Genomic DNA, 23177 nt, shown 5'->3' with positions numbered 1-23177 from the left:
GACCATTAGGTTGTTTTCTGACCTATTCTGACCTCATCCCATTGCTCAACAAAGCCATAAGCCATTAATCAAACCTTGAATGGAAAAACTATATATATGTATACACACCACACACACACACACACACACACACACACACAGATACATACATAAAGACATTGAACTAAAAAGACAAAGCAATGTTTGCTCATCAATGAAGTTGTCTCTTGGCAAGAAAGGCCAAAGATCAAGGGGAATATTAAAAAGTAAATGTCAACTCTGGGTATTCTTAGAATGAAATTGCATCTCTGAGGTTCTGTCCATCATTTAATTGAAGTTGTTTTAGGAACTGTACAGCTTGTAAATAATAAAATACAAATGCTCACTAAAACTTGTATTTTTAATGTTTCACATAGATCCTCTCCTTTGGGCCATAGTATGCTTCCATTTTAAAATGCAGCACCCAGAACTCAGTAGTTTGCCCAATGCAATTATTAATCTCTGGTGTCCAGAACTTTGCTGCTACTTTACTACTACAGGACAAAAAATGCAGTGTAATGTCTGGTCCAACACATGCAAATAGTTCCTTTCTCTTCTTTGCACATTCGGCCCACTTGAGAGAATCCTACTAATTATGGTCACAGAATTTTATTTTATTTTACTTTACTTTATTTTATTTATTTATTTGAGATGGAGTCTTGCTCTGTCGCCCAGGCTGGAGTGCAATGGTGTAATCTCAGCTCACTGCAACCTCTGTCTCTTGGGTTTAAGCAATTCTCCTGCCTCAGCCTCCCAAGTAGCTGGGATTACAGGCAGGTGCCACTGTCCCTGGCTAATTTTTGTATTTTTAGTAGAGACAGGGTTTTGCACATTGGCCAGGCTGATCTTGAACTCCCGACCTCAAGTGATCTGCCCACTTCGACCTCCCACCGTGCTTGAATTACAGGCATGAGCCACCGCACCCAGCCTGGTCACAAAATTTTAAGTGAAAATAAGTAAAGCTGGAACATAGTCATGGTAAGGAGATGGTGACCCAGCAGATAAGGAATGTTTGCAGGAGATGGCAATGTTTGGCCTGGAAAAGACTTTGAAAACTGTTATCTTAAAATAGTTGAAAAGATCTCATCTGGAAGAACGTTTAAACTCACTTGGAGTCCCAAGTGCAAAATGACAGATGATACTGTGAGGCACAGTTCAAAACACTAAAAAGAGGAGTTTCTTAAAGCAGTTTCAGAAGTAGGCTCCACTGGCACAGTGGCTTGCACCTGTAATCTCAGCTACTGGGAAGGGTAAGGTAAGAGGATAGCTTGAGGCTAGGAGCTTAAGACCAGCCTGGGCAAAACAGTGAACCCCCCACTCCCGACCCAGTCTCTAAAAAAAAAAAATCAAATGAGTAAAATTAAATAGAATAAAGTTAGCCAGGCGTAGTAACACACACCTGTAGTCTCCGCTATTCGGGAGGCTAAGGCAGAAGGATCACTTGAGCCCAGGCGTTCGAGGCTACGATGAGCTATGATCACACCACTGCACTCCAGCCTGGGCAACAGAGTGAGACTTCATCTCTTAAAAAAAATTTAAGAAAGAAGATGTAGGCTCTGTGGATTACAGGAGGGGATAAACTACGTGCTTGGAAAATGCTGTCTAGCCTACCCCCTTTGGATATTCACAGCACACATTAGCATTTTGAAGTCCTGCCAACCTGAAAACAACCCAGGTGTTCTCAGTGGAGAACAGAGGCAGTGGGGCAAATGGATTGTAACTAAGGAGTTCTCTATCAACAGCTACTTTTCCGTAATTCCATTTGGCTGCTGTTGAACACAATTTGGCATGTATCTCTTTAATATACATAATTCAGAGAGAATTTCTAACACTCGCAAAGGCAGATTCATTAAAGAGTTGCTAAGACTTCAATATAAGGTCCATCCAGTGTTCTCACAGAAATTATTAATTATAAATGGCACACATGAACATATGGCTTGTACACAGCACCTTTCAACTAAAAAAAGCACAACATATGTTTAAGTTAGTGTCTGCTATTACTTTTCTGAAATTTTATGCCTGCTGCCAAGTACTGTGTATTTTAAGAAATCTCTCATTGAAAATTACTTAAATGAAACAGTAAACCACAATCCTTCCAGCAAAGATTGAGCAAAAATTGATGCTGGTAGACTTCAAGGAGGACATATCCTAGAGTCTCACACAGAAATGGAAGTGACACTCTTTAGGGGATACTGTTGTGCTCTGGAGCATTGCATGTCGTCTTAAAAAATCCTTGAGCTGCCATCAAAAGAGAAGACAGGACAAGAGGAAGTGAGGAGGCCTGCTCTTGTTACCACATTTCCCCTGCTCTCCCACAAGTAATCACTTCTCCATGGAATGTCCTAATACTATTTTCTGGGCCCATTTTTTTTAATGTTGTATAATACTCTCCTTTTATTATTATTATTATACTTTAAGTTTTAGGGTACATGTGCACAATGTGCAGGTTTGTTACATATGTATCCATGTGCCATATTGGTGTGTTCTGGGCCCATTTTTAGTCATTTGGCTCTTCCTACTGGAACATCTGAATGCCCTTCCTTCCTACTCTGTCTATCAATCCAGTCCTACATCTATCAAGACCCAATTAAAATGCTTTCTGCAGTTCTATGGTGATCACTTATTTTCTCTGAATTTCCATGTTATTGACAGTGTAGACTTTGGTAAGCTCCTTGAAGATACAGCCAGCTCTAATTTATGTGCCTATTCCCACTAAAGCTACACAGCATACACCTGGCACACAGTGAGTATTTTTAAAACAGTCATTAGTAAATGGGAAAAAAAAATAGTTTGCCTTCAAATAAGGGTAAAAACAACAGACATAGAAGCAAATGTAAGCAAAAATAGAAGAACAACATGGAAAAATTTTCTGATTTTTCTAAAAGTCACTCCCAACTATATCAAGGCTCCAGCCTGCCCAAAAGGCAGCCTGACACAGAGACCCTCTTCCCTCATCTGTCATCTTTCTCTTGATTTCTCCTTTGTGTTGCATATTTTAATGCAAAGATACTTGGTGCACAAAGGTCATAACAGGGATATCTTCATTGTGAATTATATCCATACCCAAATAAAATGGCATCCTATCCAGAGTCTCACTCTGTCACCCAGGCTGGAGTGCAGTGGCACAATCTTGGCTCACTGCAACCTCCACCTTCCAGGTTCAAGTGATTCTCCTGCCTCAGCCTCCCGAGCAGCTGGGATTACAGGTGCCTGCCACCAAGCCTGGCTAACTTTTGTATTTTTAGTAGAAATGGGGTTTCACCATGTTGGCCAGGCTGGTTTTGAACTCCCGAACTTGGATGATCCACCTACCTCGGCCTCCCAAAGTCCTGGGATTACAGGTGTGAGCCACTGCACCCGGCCAGTGGCATCCCATACCATTTAAAGCTTCTGTCATTAATTCCACTTTAATAATAATATTTCCACCTTAGTTTTTTTTTTATGTTTGTTTGATAGGCCTTTATCTACATTTACACCCAGCCTTTTTTGTCATGTTCTGTAAGTGCTTCTTTTGAAAATAAACATAATTTGTTTTTAGATTTCTTTTTTGCCCAATCTGAATTTTTATTCTCAAACAGAAGAGGATTTGCATGTCTTGTCATGAGTGAAATATCTGGCTTTCCTTCTGTCTTATGATTTACATGCTTTCTAGTTTGTGTTTCCTTCCATTTTGTGTGTGTGTACTGTGTTTCACATGTGGTTTCTGTGTTCTTTCTTTTTAATAGCTTCTCATCTTTTGGCAGATATATAATATGTTCTTCTACTAATAATTACCTCTGAAAGTTTCAAAAAACATTCTTTATTCTATATTTCTCAAATTATTAAAAAGTAAAAATAAATATGGTATTTTGTTCCTCTATGATTTCAGATAAATTTACCAAACTTTTCATCTCAACTCCCACCTCCCTAGCAACAGTATTTCTCCATCCTGTTTTTGCAGATTAATCCAGATTTTAAAAATCAATTCAGATTTTTATTATTTCAGTGTTTTATAATTCATACTTTTGATTGAGAATAAATCTTAAGATATATACAAATTTTATGACAAGATTTATACATCTTGTTAGATATTTCTAGCTTTAACCAGTTTCAATATTCACCACCATTCTATTCTATTACTATATAACTTCCCAATTCTTTTTCTTCTTTTCTTTCCTTTTCATTGATACATAATAATTGTACCTATTTATGAGTTACATGTGTTATTTTGATACATGCATACAGTGTTTAATGATCAAATCAGGATATTTAAGTTATCCGTCACTTCAAACACTCATTTCTTTGTGTTGGGAATATTTCAAATCTTCTCTTCTAGCTGTACTTAACTTCCCTTTTCTTAAGCTCTTATTTTTGTTTTGTTTCTCAGTTGTTTAAAGTTTATTTTCAGTAATATTTTTTCAAGAAGAAAACGTGAGTAGCAAATACATAAGGGAGCAAATTGCCACGGATCCCCCTTGTTTAGCTGATGAGTCTCTTGCAGGTGGGGGCAGATTGGTGCGCTGAGGTCAACTCAGGGCTTTCTGCTGGCTTTACTCAGATCCACTCTTTAGCAGTTTCCCTGTCTGCTTTGCTCTCACTGAAGTTACTAGCACATTCTTGCCTTTTATATTAGTCTATAAAACCTAAAGACCTGGGCACTGCTGCCTTATGTTAGCAATTAAATCAGCTGCAGTATCAGGTCTGTCCTTCACTGCCTCTAAGAAGGATTTGGATTGTGAAATTTTATTTTTTGCTTCCCTATACCCCACACATCATTTCAGCATATTTTTAAAATTTCTTCTTTTGATTCCTTTATCATACTATCTGATTCTCTTGTATTTTATTGCCAACCAAAAGCAGATGCTATTTATAATTGCCTTTGGTTTAATACAGTATAACCTTTCAAGGCATGTCTTTCCTTATGGCATTGTCTAAAGGGGTAAAGGAGACAGGTTGTGTAATGCAGTCACATAGACTGGCACATCACAAATGTGACAACATAAATTCCAGAGGGCAGACACCATGGTGTGCTGTGTTCTCTGTGTTCTCTGGAGTGTCCTTAGCACTAAGCCTAGCACCTATTTAATAGTTGGCCAATATGAATTTGTTAAGTGAGTGAATGAGTGTTCAACCAGCAAGAAATATTATCATCAGAAATATGGTTATGATCATTTTTATGATACATAAAGCAAAATACCAAGAATTAAGAAGGTAGAATTGCAGATAACTTAAATAATCATTTATCCATCACACATGGACTAAGCACCAACTGTGTGAGGGTCCCTATACTGATACCTGGGAACACCAAGTCTGACATCATCACAAATTCAAGTGAGAGATAGAGAAGTAGCAAAGGAAAGGGGAATAGACATTACCTAGAAAGTGGCAGAAAGGAGAAGCCCCTGCCACTATAAGCCGAAGGCCTGTGGGGCCTCCTTCCATGACTGACTCTTCAGTTGTAGGTGGGCAAGGTGGGCTCAACAAGCCTTCTGGTGCTCTCCCTGGCCTTCCAAGGCCATCCCACCCAGACCCCTATCCAGGTGACCAGACCGGAATGTCCTAAAGCCAAATTGCTAATGGGAGGATATCTGAACCCCATTTTGGGTACCAGTTTGTGGAAGTTGGGAAGCCAAAGGAACTGTTAGAGTCTAGTTCATCTCAATGACTTTGGTCATCGTACTACCACATATTTCTCTAAATCTGTTTTTCTTACTATGCATATGAGAGGTGACATCGTGCTGGCAGTCCTCACAGCCCTTGCTCGCTCTCGGCACCTCCTCTGCCTGGGCTCCCACTTTGGTGGCACTTGAGGAGCCCTTCAGCCCGCCGCTGCCCTGTGGGAGCCCCATTCTGGGCTGGCCAAGGCTGCAGCGGGCTCCCTCAGCTTGCGGGGAGGTGTGGAGGGAGAGGCGTGGGCGGGAACCCGGGCTGCGCGCGGTGCTTGCTGGCCAGCGTGAGTTCCGGGTGGGCGTGGGCTCGGCAGACCCCGCGCTCGGAGTGGCGGCCGGCCCCACCGGCCCCGGGCAGTGAGAGGCTTAGCACCTGGGCCAGCAGCTGCTGTGCTCAATTTCTCGCTGGGCCTTAGCTGCCTTCCCGCGGGGCAGGGCTGGGGACCTGCAGCCCGCCATGCCTGAGCCTCCCACCCTCTCCGTGGGCTCCTGTGCGGCCGGAGCCTCCCTGACGAGCGCCGCCCCCTGCTCCACTGCGCCCAGTCCCAACGACCACCCAAGGTCTGAGGAGTGCGGGCGCACGGCGCGGGACTGGCAGGCAGCTCCACCTGCAGCCCCAGTGCGCGATCCACTGGGTGAAGCCAGCTGGGCTCCTGAGTCTGGTTTTCTTTACTTGAAGCTGCAAAGCCTTTTCCTGCCTGTGATATTGCTGATTCCTGCCTTCTTGCCTAAGGTTCAGACCAAGCCATGACAGACAAAATTGAGAGGCTGCCTGCCTTTTGACTCATCCTTACTTCTGTGTGTAAAGGCTAGGAATCCACAAGAATAGGACATCTGCAGCTATAAACACAAAGAAGATGCAGACCAGTTGGAAAATGTCATCCTGCACTATCATTCAGCTACCATAGCAGGGAGTGCTCCACTGACCTACTTTAGAATGGTCCTCTTGGTTGCGCAGCCACAGTGGATACCACATCGTAAAATGACAGAACTGGGCCGGTAGTATAAAATAGGGCAGTCCTTTGTATACGTCTGGGACTCAGTGAAACAGGCAGGTGTGTGTGTGTGTGTGTGTGTGTGTGTGTGTGTGTGTCTACATTGTGACCTAATTATTAAGGATAGAGGGAAGGGAAATATATGGCTAAATCCTGTTAAAGTGTTTTCTCCATAGCTTATCAAACACTATCTGATTGTTCAACCACAGAAACAAAGCAAGTATCATTCTATCACATGTTAAGCATACCTTGGGAAGAAAATGCAGAAGCGTATGGCAACCCTGCAGCCCCTGCCTCAACAACATTATAATAAATAAACATAGGCCCATACATACACATGTACATGCATGTGCATCACATACACACACACACACACACACACACACACTCTCCTGCCTCCAGTCAGGGAAGTACATTTCTGTTGTCATAGCAAGACTGTGGTTTAAAGGGTTCATATCCACTTCAGCCTGTACCAGATCCTTTGCAATCTAAGATCCAGACACCATCCCTTCATTTATAATGTCATAAAGAGAAGTGCCAAGAATCATATATAATTAAAACTGATGAAGGACGATGAACGAGCCTGACTCTGTTGACCTGAAAGAACTATATCACTTTGCCTGATGTTATCCTAATATTTGTTTGTAAGGAGATTTCAAGGAATTCCTTCTGAGTATCTATTTTCTTATTTTAAAAAACAGAAAAAAGACACCTATCTAATAGGTGTGTTGTCAAGTTTAAGTGAGCCAGTACCCAAATGCAGTCGTGCTCAGTTATTAGTAACTTTCAAGGCACTTTGCTTCTTCCCTGTCTTACTGCCTTGCTCTCTGCTGTATAGGGACCATGCGAAGCTGCTGTGGGCCTCCCTGCTCTCCGGAGGTCTAGTCTCTTACATCGACTGCCGGAAGTTTGCTGCCCAGATGCCTTCTTGGTGCCAAAATGCTTAAACACATCCACAGTGAGACAAAGCATCTCCTCCCTCAATAAAACTTGCTACTTCACTGATGTTCTCTCTTCTCTGAGGGCAGATGGCACCTCATCCTCAGCTACCTGGCCCCTTTATTGAGAAATCCTTTCCATGACCACAGTGTCAGTGCTACTTCTGTGGCTTCTCTCTCATCGGCACCCACTTCACTTCCCCACAGCTCCCACCCTGGTTCAGGCTTTAGTACATTTCATACAAACTCTTTCAAGAACTTCCTAAATTATGTTATTTCCCTCTATCTGTATCTCCTCATCCACTTAATACACTGCTGCCATATCTCTTCTGGAAACAAACTGGCATCACATTACTGCTTTTCTCAAGAATGTTTGCACTACCTCATTGCCCGAAGAATTACGATCATGCTGCCTAGTTTGACTTGCTCAAACCTCCAGTAACTAACAAAGGTTAAGTAAGAACTTTGTCTCATTGGATTCATAGAAAGTAAAACTTTTTTCAGTGCCCCTAACAGTCATCAACAGTGCCACAGGTGATCATCAGCAAATGGATCATCACAAACAAACAAACTCAAAATATAGACCTGCAAGAGACAGGAGAGAGGCAGGATCATGCCAAAGACTCAGAGGGTTGGTGGATCGAGTGGTCTTGGACAACTGATTTACCTTCTCTCAATCTAAGTGTCTTTAAAATGAGAGTAGAAATAACAATACCTACATCATAGAATTTACTGACAACTAAAGTAATACATGTGAAAGCACTTTGTGGACTATAAGACTTAAAACCTGTTCATTATTATTAAAGCTATCTTTATGTGTGAAAAGCAGGTTGATATTAACCGTATATCAAATTCCTAGGAAAGCAGTCTGGAAATAGGGAAAAGGGGTTGAGCATGAATTGGCCAGTCCATTCTTTGGAGACTTGAGGATCAATACAAATTCTTCAGCCTTGAGCTAGAAGAGCAATTCTGAAGAAAGCACATGAAATTGTGAACACTGCAGACTTCAGAAAAGAGGAGAAGAAGACAGCATAGCAGATATTATTAATACCGGGATCAGGGATGTCAAGTCCAGATGTTTCCCAGATGGTCATGAGAAAATGATCATCCAGGAGGATACCTCCTCCCAAAACTTTAAGCAAAACACAAAAAAGAGAAGAAAAGCCTACCAGCCATGGTATTAGGATGTGAACCAGTGACCCAGAGGGCAAAGGCTGTGGACTCCAACCACAAGGCCCTCAGCCAACCTAACTCTAATTGCTATTTTTAAAGCCAAGTGCGGGTGAGGGGCGGGGGAAGTAGAAAGAGTTTTTCCACTAGTAGTCAGGAACCGAAATAGGAAAGATCAACAGAGGTATTTATAAACAATGAATGCCATTAATTTTTTTAAAGCTAAGACAGGGTTGGAAAAGATGTAGTAGAGCAAGGAGTGGGGAACATAGGCAGGGAAAGATGGCCCTGGGGTCTTCACATTTTTAAAGCGTCCTTTCTGTTTGCTTGATGGCATTTCAAAAGTCACTGCTGAATTATTATATTGTTGAATTTCCTGGAAAACTTGGAAACCATCTTGTTCAACTGAACTTGGACTAGGGGAGAGATGGAATGGGTTATTTTTTCATTGAGGCCCCATACTAGAGTTCAACTGTGACAGAAAATATGCTCCCTTTCTTCCCCTTAAATAGAAAATTTTGTAACTATTGAGAGATATCTAAAGTTTAGGGGCAGTTTAAGTTGTAATGATCTAACTCCAAATATCAAGCTCTTTCTAAAATATCACATTGAGAAGACAGTGACAAGTAATCTAGGTCTCCCATTGGGAAGATGAGAAAGAGGTCATTTGTAAGCCCTGGTTTGAGCCATGTCTGCTTAACTTCCCAGCGTGGTGTGACAAGAAGACCATAAGACCATGAGGCTGGAGATTAGTATTTTAATTCCAGCTCTGTGTGAAGGAACAGTGTGATATCTACCAAATCACTTTGCTTCTCTGAGCCTTAGTTTATTGGTAAAATGAGAGGGTTGGCTAGATCTGGGAGGGAAAACCAACTTCCATACTAATTGATTGAAAGTGCCTCACCAAAGAAGCTTCTAAAGCTGCACCTCAATTTAGAGAAAAAATTGTCATGGATTAGTGATGTTTGTCATGTATCCCAAATGAAGGACTTCAACACATATGTATTTGCTTTTCCTAGCCTGCTGATCTATAAGCCAGGACATCTCAGAAATTTAGTGAGTATCTAAGTCACCCGGAAGTCTTATTAGAATAAACATTCTGATTTAGTGGATCTGGTTAGGCCCTGAGATTCTGCATTCCTAACAGGGTCTCAGGTAATGCTAGTGATGCTAGTCCATGAACTACACTTTTAGTTGCAAGGCTTTAACATATCTTTCTGACAAAATTCTCTGAAACTAAAATTCAACAAGTAACTTATAAGAGTTATGTGAAAGGCGTTAGGTACTGGGGAGAGAGAAAAGGAAATACAAAATTAGTTGAGAAAAAAGCTAATTTTATTTTTTAATAACATCTTTACTTTGTTTCTTGCATACATATTCATCTTATTCGTTCTTTTTTACCCCACAGATGCTTCATATATGCAGATTATCCTGGTAAATAATTGGGGATACACATAAAAACACCTGAACCAAAGCATATACAAAGTACTAGGGAAAGCCACATGTGGAAACAATAGTTCTGCCTCAGGAGGAAGAGGTCAATGAAAGTTCCATAAAGAATGTAGTATTTGAGTTGGGTATTGAAGGATGAATAGGAGTTAATGACTCTCTACCAAACTATCTACAGTTCTTAGCAGCAATATCCTGTTGTGTACAAAGAACCAAAACATCCCATATTTTCTTTAAAAGCAGAACAGAATCAATTTTTAATTTTCCAGAAGTTAATACATAGTCTACAGATTGCTCTAGCTTAACCATTGTCTCTCTTTTAATGAACTCCTCATTTAGGAGGCACCATATCCAAAAGGAAAATCAAATGGTTTCATGATTTGGTTTTGGTCAGAAATGGTATTTTAAAAGACTTCTGGACCAGTTTATTCTTTTATTCCTGATTTCCAAATTATGATAGATCAAAGAACTGGTATCTTGATATAACCAGAAAACCTAGCTAGAAGGTTTCAGGTAAGACTAGTTGCTGATCAAAGAGAATAAAATACCTAGGAATCCAACTTACAAGGGATGTGAAGGACCTCTTCAAGGAGAACTACAAACCACTGCTCAATGAAATAAAAGAGGATACAAACAAATGGAAGAACATTCCATGCTCACGGGTTGGAAGAATCAATATCGTGAAAATGACCATACTGCCCAGGGTAATTTATAGATTCAATGCCATCCCCATCAAGCTACCAATGACTTTCTTCACAGAATTGGAAAAGACTACTTTAAAGTTCATATGGAACCAAAAAAGAGCCCGCATCGCCAAGTCAATCCTAAGCCAAAAGAACAAAGCTGGAGGCATCACGCTACCTGACTTCAAACTGAACAGAGCCCTCAGAAATGATGCCGCATATCTACAACTATCTGATCTTTGACAAACCTGACAAAAACAAGAAATGGGGAAAGGATTCCCTATTTAATAAATGGTGCTGGGAAAACTGCCTAGCCATATGTAGAAAGCTGAAACTGGATCCCTTCCTTACACCTTATACAAAAATTAATTCAAGATGGATTAAAGACTTAAATGTTAGACCTAAAACCATTAAAATCCTACAAGAAAACCTAGGCAATACCATTCAGGACATAGGCATGGGCAAGGACTTCATGTCTAAAACACCAAAAGCAATGGCAATGAAAGCCAAAATTGACAAATGGGATCTAATTAAACTAAAGAGCTTCTGCACAGCAAAAGAAACTACCATCAGAGTGAACAGGCAACCTACAGAATGGGAGAAAATTTTTGCAACCTACTCATCTGACAAAGGGCTAATATCCAGAATCTACAATGAACTCAAACAAATTTACAAGAAAAAAACAAACAACCCCATCAAAAAGTGGGCAAAGGACATGAACAGACACTTCTCAAAAGAAGACATTTATGCAGCCAAAAAATACATGAAGAAATGCTCATCATCACTGGCCATCAGAGAAATGCAAATCAAAACCACAGTGAGATACCATCTCACACCAGTTAGAATGGCCATCATTAAAAAAGCAGGAAACAACAGGTGCTGGAGAGGATGTGGAGAAATAGGAACACTTTTACACTGTTGGTGGGACTGTAAACTAGTTCAACCATTGTGGAAATCAGTGTGGCGATTCCTCAGGGATCTACAACTAGAAATACCATTTGACCCAGCCATCCCATTACTGGGTATATACCCAAAGGACTATAAATCATGCTGCTATAAAGACACATGCACACGTATGTTTATTGCGGCACTATTCACGATAGCAAAGAGTTGGAACCAACCCAAATGTCCAACAACAATAGACTGGATTAAGAAAATGTGGCACATATACACCATGGAATACTATGCAGCCATAAAAAATGATGAGTTCATGTCCTTTGTAGGGACATGGATGAAACTGGAAAACATCATTCTCAGTAAACTATCACAAGGACAAAAAACCAAACACCACATGTTCTCACTCATAGGTGGGAATTGAACAATGAGAACTCATGGACACAGGAAAGGGAACATCACACTCCAGGGACTGTTGTGGAGTGGGGGGAGGGGGGAGGGACAGCATTAGGAGATATACCTAATGCTAAATGACGAGTTAATGGGTGCAGGAAATCAACATGGCACATGGATACATATGTAACAAACCTGCACATTGTGCACATGTACCCTAAAACCTAAAGTATAAAAAAAAAAAAAAGACTAGTTGCTGAAAGAGGGGGAGAATAAATAAGTAAAGGACACCAGCCAGAAATGCAATGTCAGGTATGCATTAAGTCAGATCTCCTTTAGGATTCTAGCTCTACCACTTACTAACTAGTTAACCTAGTAACATTGTTTAAACTCTCTGATCCTCAATTTTCCATCTGTTAAGTGAGGAATAATAGCTAACTTCAAAGAACCATGTTAGAGAAAGTGTATGCAGTCTCTACTTCTTGGCAACCCTGAGCACAGTCCTGTGTCAAGTGGCCTTGATCTTTATTATCTCTCAGTTTCAACCCTTCAGGAATAAAGATGAATAGTTCTTTCGTGCAAAGGAAAGAAGAGGGAATTTGTAATCAGGATACCTGGGTTCAGATCTCATCTCTGCACCATTCTTGCCCTATAGCCTTAGACCAAGCACTTCCCTCCCCAAGCCAGGTTCCTCAGCTATTAAAAAAAAATAGCTTATCACTGGCCATCAGAGAAATGCAAATCAAAACTACAATGAGATACCATCTCACACCAGTTAGAATGGCCACAATTAAAAAGTCAGGAAACAACAGGTGCTGGAGAGGATGTGGAGAAATAGGAACACTTTTACACTGTTGGTGGGACTGTAAACTAGTTCAACCATTGTGGAAGTCAGTGTGGCGATTCCTCAGGGATCTAGAACTAGAAATACCATTTGACCCAGCCATCCCATTACTGGGTATATACCCAAAGGACTATAAATCATGCTGCTATAAAGACATATGCACACGTATGTAACTATCTCAAGGACAAAAAACCAAACACCTCATGTTCTCACTCATAGGTGGGAATTGAACAATGAAAACACATGGACACAGGAAGAGGAACATCACACTCTGGGGACTGTTGTGGGGAGGGGGGAGGGATAGCATTAGGAGATACACCTAATGCTAAATGACGAGTTAATGGGTGCAGCACACCAACATGGCACATGGATACATATGTTAACAAACCTGCACATTGTGCACATGTACCCTAAAACTTAAAGTACAATAAAAAAAAGAAGTAAAAAGAGAAAAAATAATAGCTGAAAATAACTGTTGCTTTACATTGCTGGTTTTCAAGTGCAGCAATTTGCCTCACACTTTAGCAAATAAAAAGATACAACACCCACTTAAATTTGAAATTCAGATAAACAACAAATTTTTTTAACAGGTCACTGGCAATATTTGGGACACACTTGTCCCTTGCAGTATTTGGGAAACACTAACACACAAAAAAAATTATTATATGAAATTAAAATCTAATTCAGCTTTCTGTATTTTATCTGGCAACCCTACCCCCAGGGGACATTTGGCAATGTCTGGAGATATTTATGGTTGTTACAACTGTGGGAGAAGGGGTGCTGCTGGCATTAGTGGGTAGAGGCCAGGGATGCTGCTAAATATGCACAGGGCAGCCCTGCATACATACACAGAACAAAGAATTATCAGGCCTCAGTGTCAGTTGTGCAGAGGCTGGAAAACCTCGGTCAGAAAATGTGGATTAAAAAACATGCTTTGAAGTCTATAAAGCATTGAAAGCTAACTAATATGGTTAAAAGTCCATACTACCCAAAGCGATTTACAGATTCAATGCAATCCCTATCAAAATTTTCAAATGTCTTTCTCATAGATGTATAAAACACAATTCTAAAATTCGTATGAAACCACAAAAAAATCCTGAATAGCCAATTCTTCAAAATAATAACATTTCCTTTCAAAAATATGTAGTGTTTTATTTCTTAATATAAGAAAATATGCTCATTATGGAAAATGAGGAAATACAAGTAAGCAAAAACAAGAACAAAAGGAATTACAATTCCACAATCCAGATAGACATATTATTAACATCTTGGTGTGTGTCCTGCTAGACTTTTTTACATGTATGTATATGCATATTTTGAATGAGAGTTTTCTAAATATTTTTGTTTTTACCCTAATTTTGACACTTTAACATTATATTGTGAACATTAATTAAAACGTTAGTTAAAAATTATCTCAGCGACCAAAATATTTTGTTTATGGATGTACCACATTTTCATTAACTAATAACCTATTTTGTGATATTTTGTTGTTTTTCATTTTCTAGTATATGCCAAGCTGAAGTAAGCATCTTTGTAGTTAAATATTTGCAGATACGCTTAATTAATTTGTAAGACCCAGGTCTAATATTAAAATTGCTGCATCAAAAAATAATGCACATGTTTAAAGCTTTTGATGCATGTCCTCAAATTAATCTGACAACTGTGGTACCATTTTCCTCTTCCAGCAGCAGTGTGTGAGAGTGACCATTACCCTGCATCCCATCAATGATGGTAACTTTTAGGGTTTTTTCAATCTTGCAAATTTGATGGGGAAAAAAATAGATAGCTTGCTATTCTTATTTCTAGTTATTTGATTACTAATTAAGTATGTGATTTATTAGATGCTTAACTTTCCATTTTATTTCATGTTGTCAGTTTATGTCCTTGGACAATATATTTTTGACTTATTTATCCTTTTCTGTTAATTTGTAGGAACTGCTTATAAATCCTATATAATACTGTATAATATCTTTAATTATATAAGGCAATAATCTTTCCTAATTTATCTGCCTTTCAGTTTTGTACTAATGATTTTATTTTTATGTGGCAAAATGTACCAATCTTTTGGTATATTGCTTTCTCTCATAAAATGATACTTAGAAAGATTTCTCTACCCAAGAATAAATAACCTAGGACTTATGTTTTCTCCAACTAATTTAGTAGTTTCAACTTTTGTTTAAATTTTGCAATCCATCCAAATTTTATTTTAGAATATGCTATGAATTAAGTCTCTGGTGTTTTCCCCCAAAAATTAACCAGGTTAACTCACCAACATTTGTTGAATAATTCCTCCTTCCACTGCTGATTTGAAAAGTCACTTTTATCAAAAACTAAATTCTTAAAGTACTTAGGCTCTCAATTCACTTTATTGGTTATTTTGTTAGTTCCAGTAGCTCTCTAGTTTAAGTACTATTGTTGTTTACAACAAATTCTTTTTCAAAACTGATTTGATATTCTCATGCATGTACTTTTCAATATTAATTTTAGAATCATTTTACGAAGTCCCCCACCCAAATCCCATTGATATTTCAACTGGAATTCTGGTAAATCTGCAGAACCCCTTGAAAATTGGCATCCCTTCAAGAAATGTTTTTCTTATTTAATAAGCATGCTGAGTATTATTAATATAAGACATGTTTGCATTTTTTCAAACTTAAATAGGAATTCATTCAGCAAATACTTATGGAGTATCTCCTCTTGTGCTAAGCCCTGTTCTGAGCACTTGGGATGCATCAATGAACAAACCAGGCAAACATCTTCGCTCTGAAAGAGTTGACATTTTAACTGGGGAGATGATGGATGGATGATGGATGAATGCGTGGATAGAGATTAATAGATAGGTAAGAAGGTGATTGATGATAGGTAGATAGATAATTTTCTAAGGTGATAAATGATGTGGAAAGAAGGAAAATGTAAAACAAACAAGAAGAGAAAGAAGTGCAGAGGCTCCCCTCCCCCAGCCTCGTTGCCGCCTTGCAGCGTGATGAGTTCGTGTCCTTTGTAGGGACATGGATGAAACTGGAAACCATCATTCTCAGTAAACTATCGCAAGGACAAAAAACCAAACACCGCATGTTCTCACTCATAGGTGGGAATTGAACAATGAGAACTCATGGACACAGGAAGGGGAACATCACGCTCCGGGGACTGTTGTGGGGTGGGGGGAGGGGGGAGGGACAGCATTAGGAGATACACCTAATGCTAAATGACGAGTTAATGGGTACAGGAAATCAACATGGCACATGGATACATATGTAACAAACCTGCACATTGTGCACATGTACCCTAAAACCCTAAAGTATAATAAAAAAAAAAAAATAAAAAAAAAAGAAGTGCAGAGGCAGGGGGCAGGTTGCAGTATCACATGAGGTGGTCAGAATGAGACTCATCAAGAAGATAATATGAGTAAATTTTGCAGAAAATGAAGGAACTCCTGGGAAGAAGCATTCCAAGTGAATGAAACAGCTAGAGCAAACCTCAAAGTAGAGCATACTTGGTGTCTTTAAGTAACAGCCACAGGCCAGTGTGGGGCTAAAACAGAGCGAATAACGAGCACAGAGTAAAGGAGCAGAGAGATCTTGTGCAACTCTGTAGGCCACTGCAAAGACTTTGGCTTTTATTCTGTAGAGTAATTACAGGACATGGGTCTAGTTATACTTGCAAATGGTTGGTGTTGCTGTTATGTGAAAAATAGACTTCAATGGCATGGGGGCGAGGATTGACGCAAGCCGAACAGTTAGGAGGCTGTTACAGTAATTCAGGTAAGAGATAAAGGTACAGCAGGAAGAATAGAGACGGGGTCAGATTGTTCATATATTTTGAATGACTCCAACAGGATTGATTTTCTACATGATGGCTGTATGGGAAAAATAGGAGATGGGGATGCTTCCAAGGTTTCTGGCCTAAGCAACTTGAAAAATGGAGTTTCCATCAACTTAGATAGGGAAACTGTCTACTATAAGTTTTGGAGTATGTGAAGTTGTGTAGATTCTGGAGTATGCATTGGGGGAAAATTCAGTGTTAGTCACGTTAAGATTGAAATGTTTATTGGACAGCCAAGCCAAAAGAAAAAAGTGTCAAGCAGTCAGGTGTATAAGTAGGTCTGGAGTTTGAGAGTCTTGTCTAGATTAGAGATATAATTTTGAAATAATCATCATATAAATAGTATTTAAAGGCATAAGACCTTTTGATATGAGCCAGGGAGTAAGTATAGACAGAGAAAAGGACCAATGACTGAGCCCTGGAGCCCTCCAATGTTAAAAAATTGGGTAGAAGAGGAGGAACTAGCAAAGGGACTGGGAAGGAGTGACCAGTGTAGTAGGTGTAAGCCAAGAAAATGTGTTGTCTTCAAAGCCAAAAAGGAAAATAGATTAAGGAGAGAATGATCAGCCTTGTCAAACGCTGTTGATAGCTCAATTATGGGAAGAACTTTGACTGTGGCACTTAGCCAAGTGGATCATGGTGTCTAGTAACCTTGATGAGAGCAGTTTTTGTGGATGGTGAGGAAGAGATTCTAATGTTTCCACATTACATATCATAGAAATTTATTTCACATGTGTATTCCATATTATAATAGGGAAGTACCCTTCTGTCCCATATTTAGTCACAGTTTATGTCAGAATGAGAAGTCTATTTATATGATTGTTATAATATAACAATTTTATATAACTGTTAGGTTGACCGCTATTTCTCATAATAAGTGATCTTTGCATTCCTGGGGAAAAAAAACCTGACAAGATCATGTGACTCTTCTTTCTGTACGAGGTGGACTTTGTTTTGCTAACATTTGATTTAAAATTTTTACACTTATAAGTAAGATTGATCTGTAGTTTCTCTTCTTTGCTTGGAGAAATTTTGGTTTCATTTTTAGTGCAACTTATAAAATTAATTAAGAAGCTTTTTTGTTATATTGTGCAACTTCATAGAAGGGAATTCTCTCAATGATTTGATAAAAAGCTATTCTTACAATTGTGTAGACAAGGTGCCTTTTGGCAGGGGTTCCTGAAATAATTTTTCTTTTAATTTCATCCTCAGTCATTAGGCTATTAAAGTCTTCTCTCTGTCCTCCTTACACCTTTGATGGAATATATTGGAGCCAGGCTTTGAATCCAGGAATGTGTGCCTCTAAAATCCATCCAAAATCTTGAAACACAAGAAGCATACGTCTGTGTCTATAACAAAATCTCTCATTTTTTTAAATTTTTTTTGTAGTTTTTCTTTTTTTTTTATTATACTTTAAGTTTTCGGGTACATGTATGTGCACATCGTGCAGGTTAGTTACATATATATACATGTGCCATGTTGGTGTGCTGCACCCATTAACTCATCATTTAACATTAGGTATATCTCCAAATGCTATCCCTCCCCCCTTCCCCCACCCCACAACAGGCCCCAGTGTGTGATGTTCCCCTTCCTGTGTCCATGTGTTCTCATTGTTCAATTCCCACCTATGAGTGAGAACATGCGGTGTTTGGTTTTCTGTCCTTGTGATAGTTTGCTGAGAATGATGGTTTCCAGTTTCATCCATGTCCCTACAAAGGACATGAACTCATCAATTTTTATGGCTGCATAGTATTCCATGGTGTATATGTGCCACATTTTCTTAATCCAGTCTATCATTGTTGGACATTTGGGTTGGTTCCAAGTCTTTGCTATTGTGAATAGTGCCGCAGTAAACATACGTGTGCATGTGTCTTTATAGCAGCATGATTTATAATCCTTTGGGTATATACCCAGTAATGGGATGGCTGGGTCAAGTGGTATTTCTAGTTCTAGATCCCTGAGGAATTGCCACACTGACTTCCACAATGGTTGAACTAGTTTACAGTCCCACCAACAGTGTAAAAGTGTTCCTATTTCTCCACATCCTCTCCAGCACCTGTTGTTTCCTTTTTAATGATAGCCATTCTAACTGGTGTGAGATGGTATCTCATTGTGGTTTTGATTTGCATTTCTCTGATGGCCAGTGATGATGAGCATTTTTGCATGGGTCTTTTGGCTGCATAAATGTCTACTTTTGAGAAGTGTCTGTTCATATCCTTCGCCCACTTTTTGATGGGGTTGTTTTTTTCTTGTAAATTTGTTGGAGTTCAGTGCAGATTCTGGACATTAGCCCTTTGTCAGATTTTTTTTTATTTATTTTTTTATTTCAATAGATTTTTGGGAAACAGGTGGCTTTGGTTACATAATAAGTTCTTTAGTGGTGATTTCTGAGATTTTGGTGTACCTATTACTCGAGCAGTGTACACTGTACCAATGTGCTGTCCTTTATCCCTCACCCCTGCAAACTCTTTCCCCCAAGTCCCCAAAGTCCAATGTATCTTTCTTATGCCTTTGCCTTTTCAAAGCTTAGCTTCCACATATTAGTGAGAACATATGATGTTTGGTTTTCCATTCCTGAGTTATTTCCATTGCTGAGTTATTGGAACAATAGTCTCCGATTCCATCCAGGTTGCTATGAATGGCATTATTTTGTTCCTTTTTATGGTTGAGTAGTATTCCATGGTGTGTGTGTGTGTATATATACTTTTTTACACATTTTCTTTATCCACTGGTTGATTGATGGGCATTTGGGCTGGTTCCATATTTTTGCAGTTGTGACTTGTGCTGCTGTAAACATGCATGTGCACGTATCTTTTTCATATCATGACTTTTCCTCAGGGTAAATAGCCAGCAGTGGGATTGCTGAATCAAGGAGTACATCTACTTTTAGTTCTTTACAGAGTCTCCACAGTTTTCCATAGTGGTTGTACTCATTTACATTCCTACCAACAGTGTAAAAGTGTTCCCTTTTCACTACATCCATACCAACATCTATTTTTTTTTTAATTTTTTATTATGACCATTCTTGCAGGAGTGAGGTGGTATCACATTGTGGTTTTAATTTGCATTTCTCATTGAGCATTTTTTCATATGCTTGTTGGCCATTTCTATGTCTTCTTTAGAGAGTTGTCTATTCATGTCCTTAGCCCACTTTTTGATGAGATTGTTTGTTTTCTTTTCTTCCTGATTTATTTGAGTTCCTTGTAGATTCTGGATATTAGTCCTTTGTTGGAGGTATACATTGTGAAGATTTTCTCCAATTTTGTGGGTTGTGTGTTAACTCTGCTGATTATTTCTGTTGCTTTGAAGAAGCTTTTTAGTTTAACTAAGTTCCATCTATTTGTTTTTGCTGCATTTGCTTTTGGGTTCTTGGTCATGAAGTCTTTGCCAAAGCCAATATCTAGAAGGGTTTTTCCAATGTTATTTTCTAGAATATTGTATTAATCAGGGTTCTCTTAAAGGGACAGAACTAACAGTACTAAAGGGGAGTTTATTAAATATTAACTTACATGATCACAAGGTCCCACAACAGGCTGTCTGCAAGCTGAGGAGCAAGGAGAGCCACTCTGAGTCCCAAAATTGAAGAACTTGGAGTCCGATGTTTGAGGGCAGGAAGCTTCCAGCACGGGAGAAAGATGTAGGCTGGGAGGCTAGGCCCATCTCTCTTTTTCAAAATTTTCTGCCTGATTTATATTCACTGGAAGCTGATTAGATTGTGCCCACCAGATTAAAGGTGGTTCTACCTTCCCCAGCCCACTGATTCAAATGTTAATCTCTTTTGGCAACACCCACCCAGACACACCCAGGATTAATACTTTGTATCCCTCAATCCAATCAAGTTGACACTCACATTCAGTATTAATCATCATAAATATTTATGGTTTCAGGTCTTAGATTTAAACATTTGATCCATCTTAAGTTGATTTTTGTATAAGGTGAGAGATGAGGATCCAATTTCATTCTTCTACATGTGACTTGTAATTATCCCAGCACCATTTGTTGAATAGGATGTCTTTTCTCCACTGTATGTTTTTCTTTGCTTTGTCACAGAGATCAACTGGCTCTAAGTATATGGCTTTATTTCTGGGTTCTATATTCTGTTTCATTGGTCTATGTGCCTATTTTTATACCAGTACCATGCTGTTTTGGTGACTATGGCTTTATAGTATAGTTGGAAGTTGGGTAATGTGATGCTTCCAGATTTGTTCTTTTTGCTTAGTCTTGCTTTGGCTATGTGGGCTCTTTTTTGGTTTCATATGAATTCTAGGATTGTTTTTTCTAGTTCTGTGAAGAATGCTGTTGGTATTTTAATGGGAATTGCATTGAATTTGTAGATTGCTTTTGGCAATATGGTCATTTTCCCAATATTGATTAAACCCATTCATGAACATGAGATGTGTTTCCATTTGTTTGTGTCATCTATGATTTCTTTCAGCAGTGCTTTGTAGTTTTCCTTGCAGCTATTCTGGAATGGATTGAGTTCTTTATTTGATTCTCAGCTTGGTCACTGTTGGTATATAGCAGAGCTATTGATTTGTGTACATTAGGATTGTATCCTAAAACTTTGCTGGATTCATTTATCAATTCTAGGAGCTTTTTGGATGAGTCTTTACGGTTTTCTAGGTATACAATTGTATCATCAGCAAATAGCGACAGTTTTACTTCCTTTTTACTGATTTGGATGCCCTTTATTTCTTTCTCTTGTCTGATTGCTCTGGCTAGGTCTTCCACTACTATGTTGAATAGAAATGTTGAAAGTGGGCATCCTAGTCTTGTTCCAGGTCTCGGGGGGAGTGCTTTCAACTTTCCCTTGTTCAATATAAATGTTGGCTGTGTGTCATAAATGGCTTTTATTACCTTAAGGTATGTCCCTTCTATGCTGATTTTGCTGAGGGTTTTAATCATAAAGTGATGCTGGATTTTGTCAAATGCATTTTCTGTGTCTACTGAGATGATCGTGTAATTTTCATTTTTAATTCTGTTTATGTGGTGGATCACATTTATTGACTTACATATGTTAAACCATCCCTGCATCCCTGGTATGAAACCTACTTGATCATGGTAAATTATCTTTTTAATATACTGTTGGATCTGGTTCACTAGTATTTTGTTGAAGATTTTTGCATCTATATTCATCAGGGATATTGGTCTGTAGTTTTCTTTATTTGTTATGTTCTACCCCTGGTTTTGGTATTGGGGTGATTCTGGATTCATAGAATGATTTAGGGAGAATTTACTGTTTCTCCATCTTTTGGAATAGTGTCGATAGGATTGGTACCAATTCTTCTTTGAATGTCTGATGGAATTCAGCTGTGAATCTGTGTGGTTCTGGACTTTTTTTGTTGGCAATTTTTTTTTTGCCATTTCAGTCTCACTGCTTCTTATTGGTCTGTTCAGAGGTTTTATATTTTCCTGGTTTAATCTAAGAGGGTTATATATTTCCAGGAATTTATCCATCTCCTCTAGGTTTTCTAGATTATCCACGTAAAGGTATTCATAGTAACCTTGAATAATCTTTTGTATTTCTGTGGTATCAGTTGTCATATCTCCTGTATCATATGCAATTGAGCTTATTTGGATCTTTTTTCTTGGCTAATCTCGCTAATGCTCTATCAATTTTATTTGTTTTTTCAAAGAGCCAGCTTTTTGTTTCATTTATCTTTTGTATTGTTTTGTTATTATTGTTGTTTCAATTTCATTTAGTTCTGCTCTGATCTTTGTTATTTCTTTTCTTCTGCTGTGTTTGGGTTCTGATAGTTCTTGTTTCTCTAGTTCCTTGAGTTGTGACCTTAGATTGTCTATTTGGGCTCTATCAGACTTTTTGATGTAGGCATTTAAATGCTATGAACTTTCCTCTTAGCACCACTTTTGCTGTATCCAAGAGGTTTTGATAGGTTGTGTCACTATTGTCATTCAGTTCAAATAATTTTTTAATTTCCATCTTGATTTCATTGTTGACCCAACAATCATTCAGGAGCAGGTTATTTAATTTCCCTGTATTTGCTTGGTTTCAAGGGTTCCTTTTGGAGTTGATTTCTAAAATCAACTGTGATCCACTCTGATCTGAGAGAGTACTTGATATAGTTTTAATTTTATTCCACTGTGATCTGAGAGAGTACTTGATATAATTTTAATTATCTTAAATTTACTGAGACTTGTTTTGTGGCCTATAATATGGTCTATCTTGGAGAATGTTCCATGTGCTGATGAAGAGAATGTATATTCTGTAGTTGTTGGGTAGAATGTTCTGTAAATATCTGTTAAGGCCATTTGTTGTAGGATATGGTTTAAGTCCATTGTTTCTTTGTTGACTTTCTGTCTTA

The 23177-nt window shown here is 38.8% G+C and overlaps 2 protein-coding genes across 10 annotated transcripts in view; one reads left to right on the top strand and one right to left on the bottom strand.

Moving 5' to 3' along the window:
• LOC129489162 (neuroblastoma breakpoint family member 6-like) overlaps window positions 1–23177 on the bottom strand; it is a 200418-nt gene that overhangs the window by 472 nt on the left and 176769 nt on the right.
• Window positions 1–23177, top strand: part of STAC (SH3 and cysteine rich domain) — a 179904-nt gene that overhangs the window by 77080 nt on the left and 79647 nt on the right. The window lies entirely within an intron of this gene.

This window comes from Symphalangus syndactylus, chromosome 1 (assembly GCF_028878055.3).
Source record: "Symphalangus syndactylus isolate Jambi chromosome 1, NHGRI_mSymSyn1-v2.1_pri, whole genome shotgun sequence".
NCBI classification, from domain to species: domain Eukaryota; kingdom Metazoa; phylum Chordata; class Mammalia; order Primates; family Hylobatidae; genus Symphalangus; species Symphalangus syndactylus.
The sequence above is the reverse complement of the archived record's forward strand: the minus strand, read 5'-3'. Positions and strand labels throughout refer to the sequence as shown.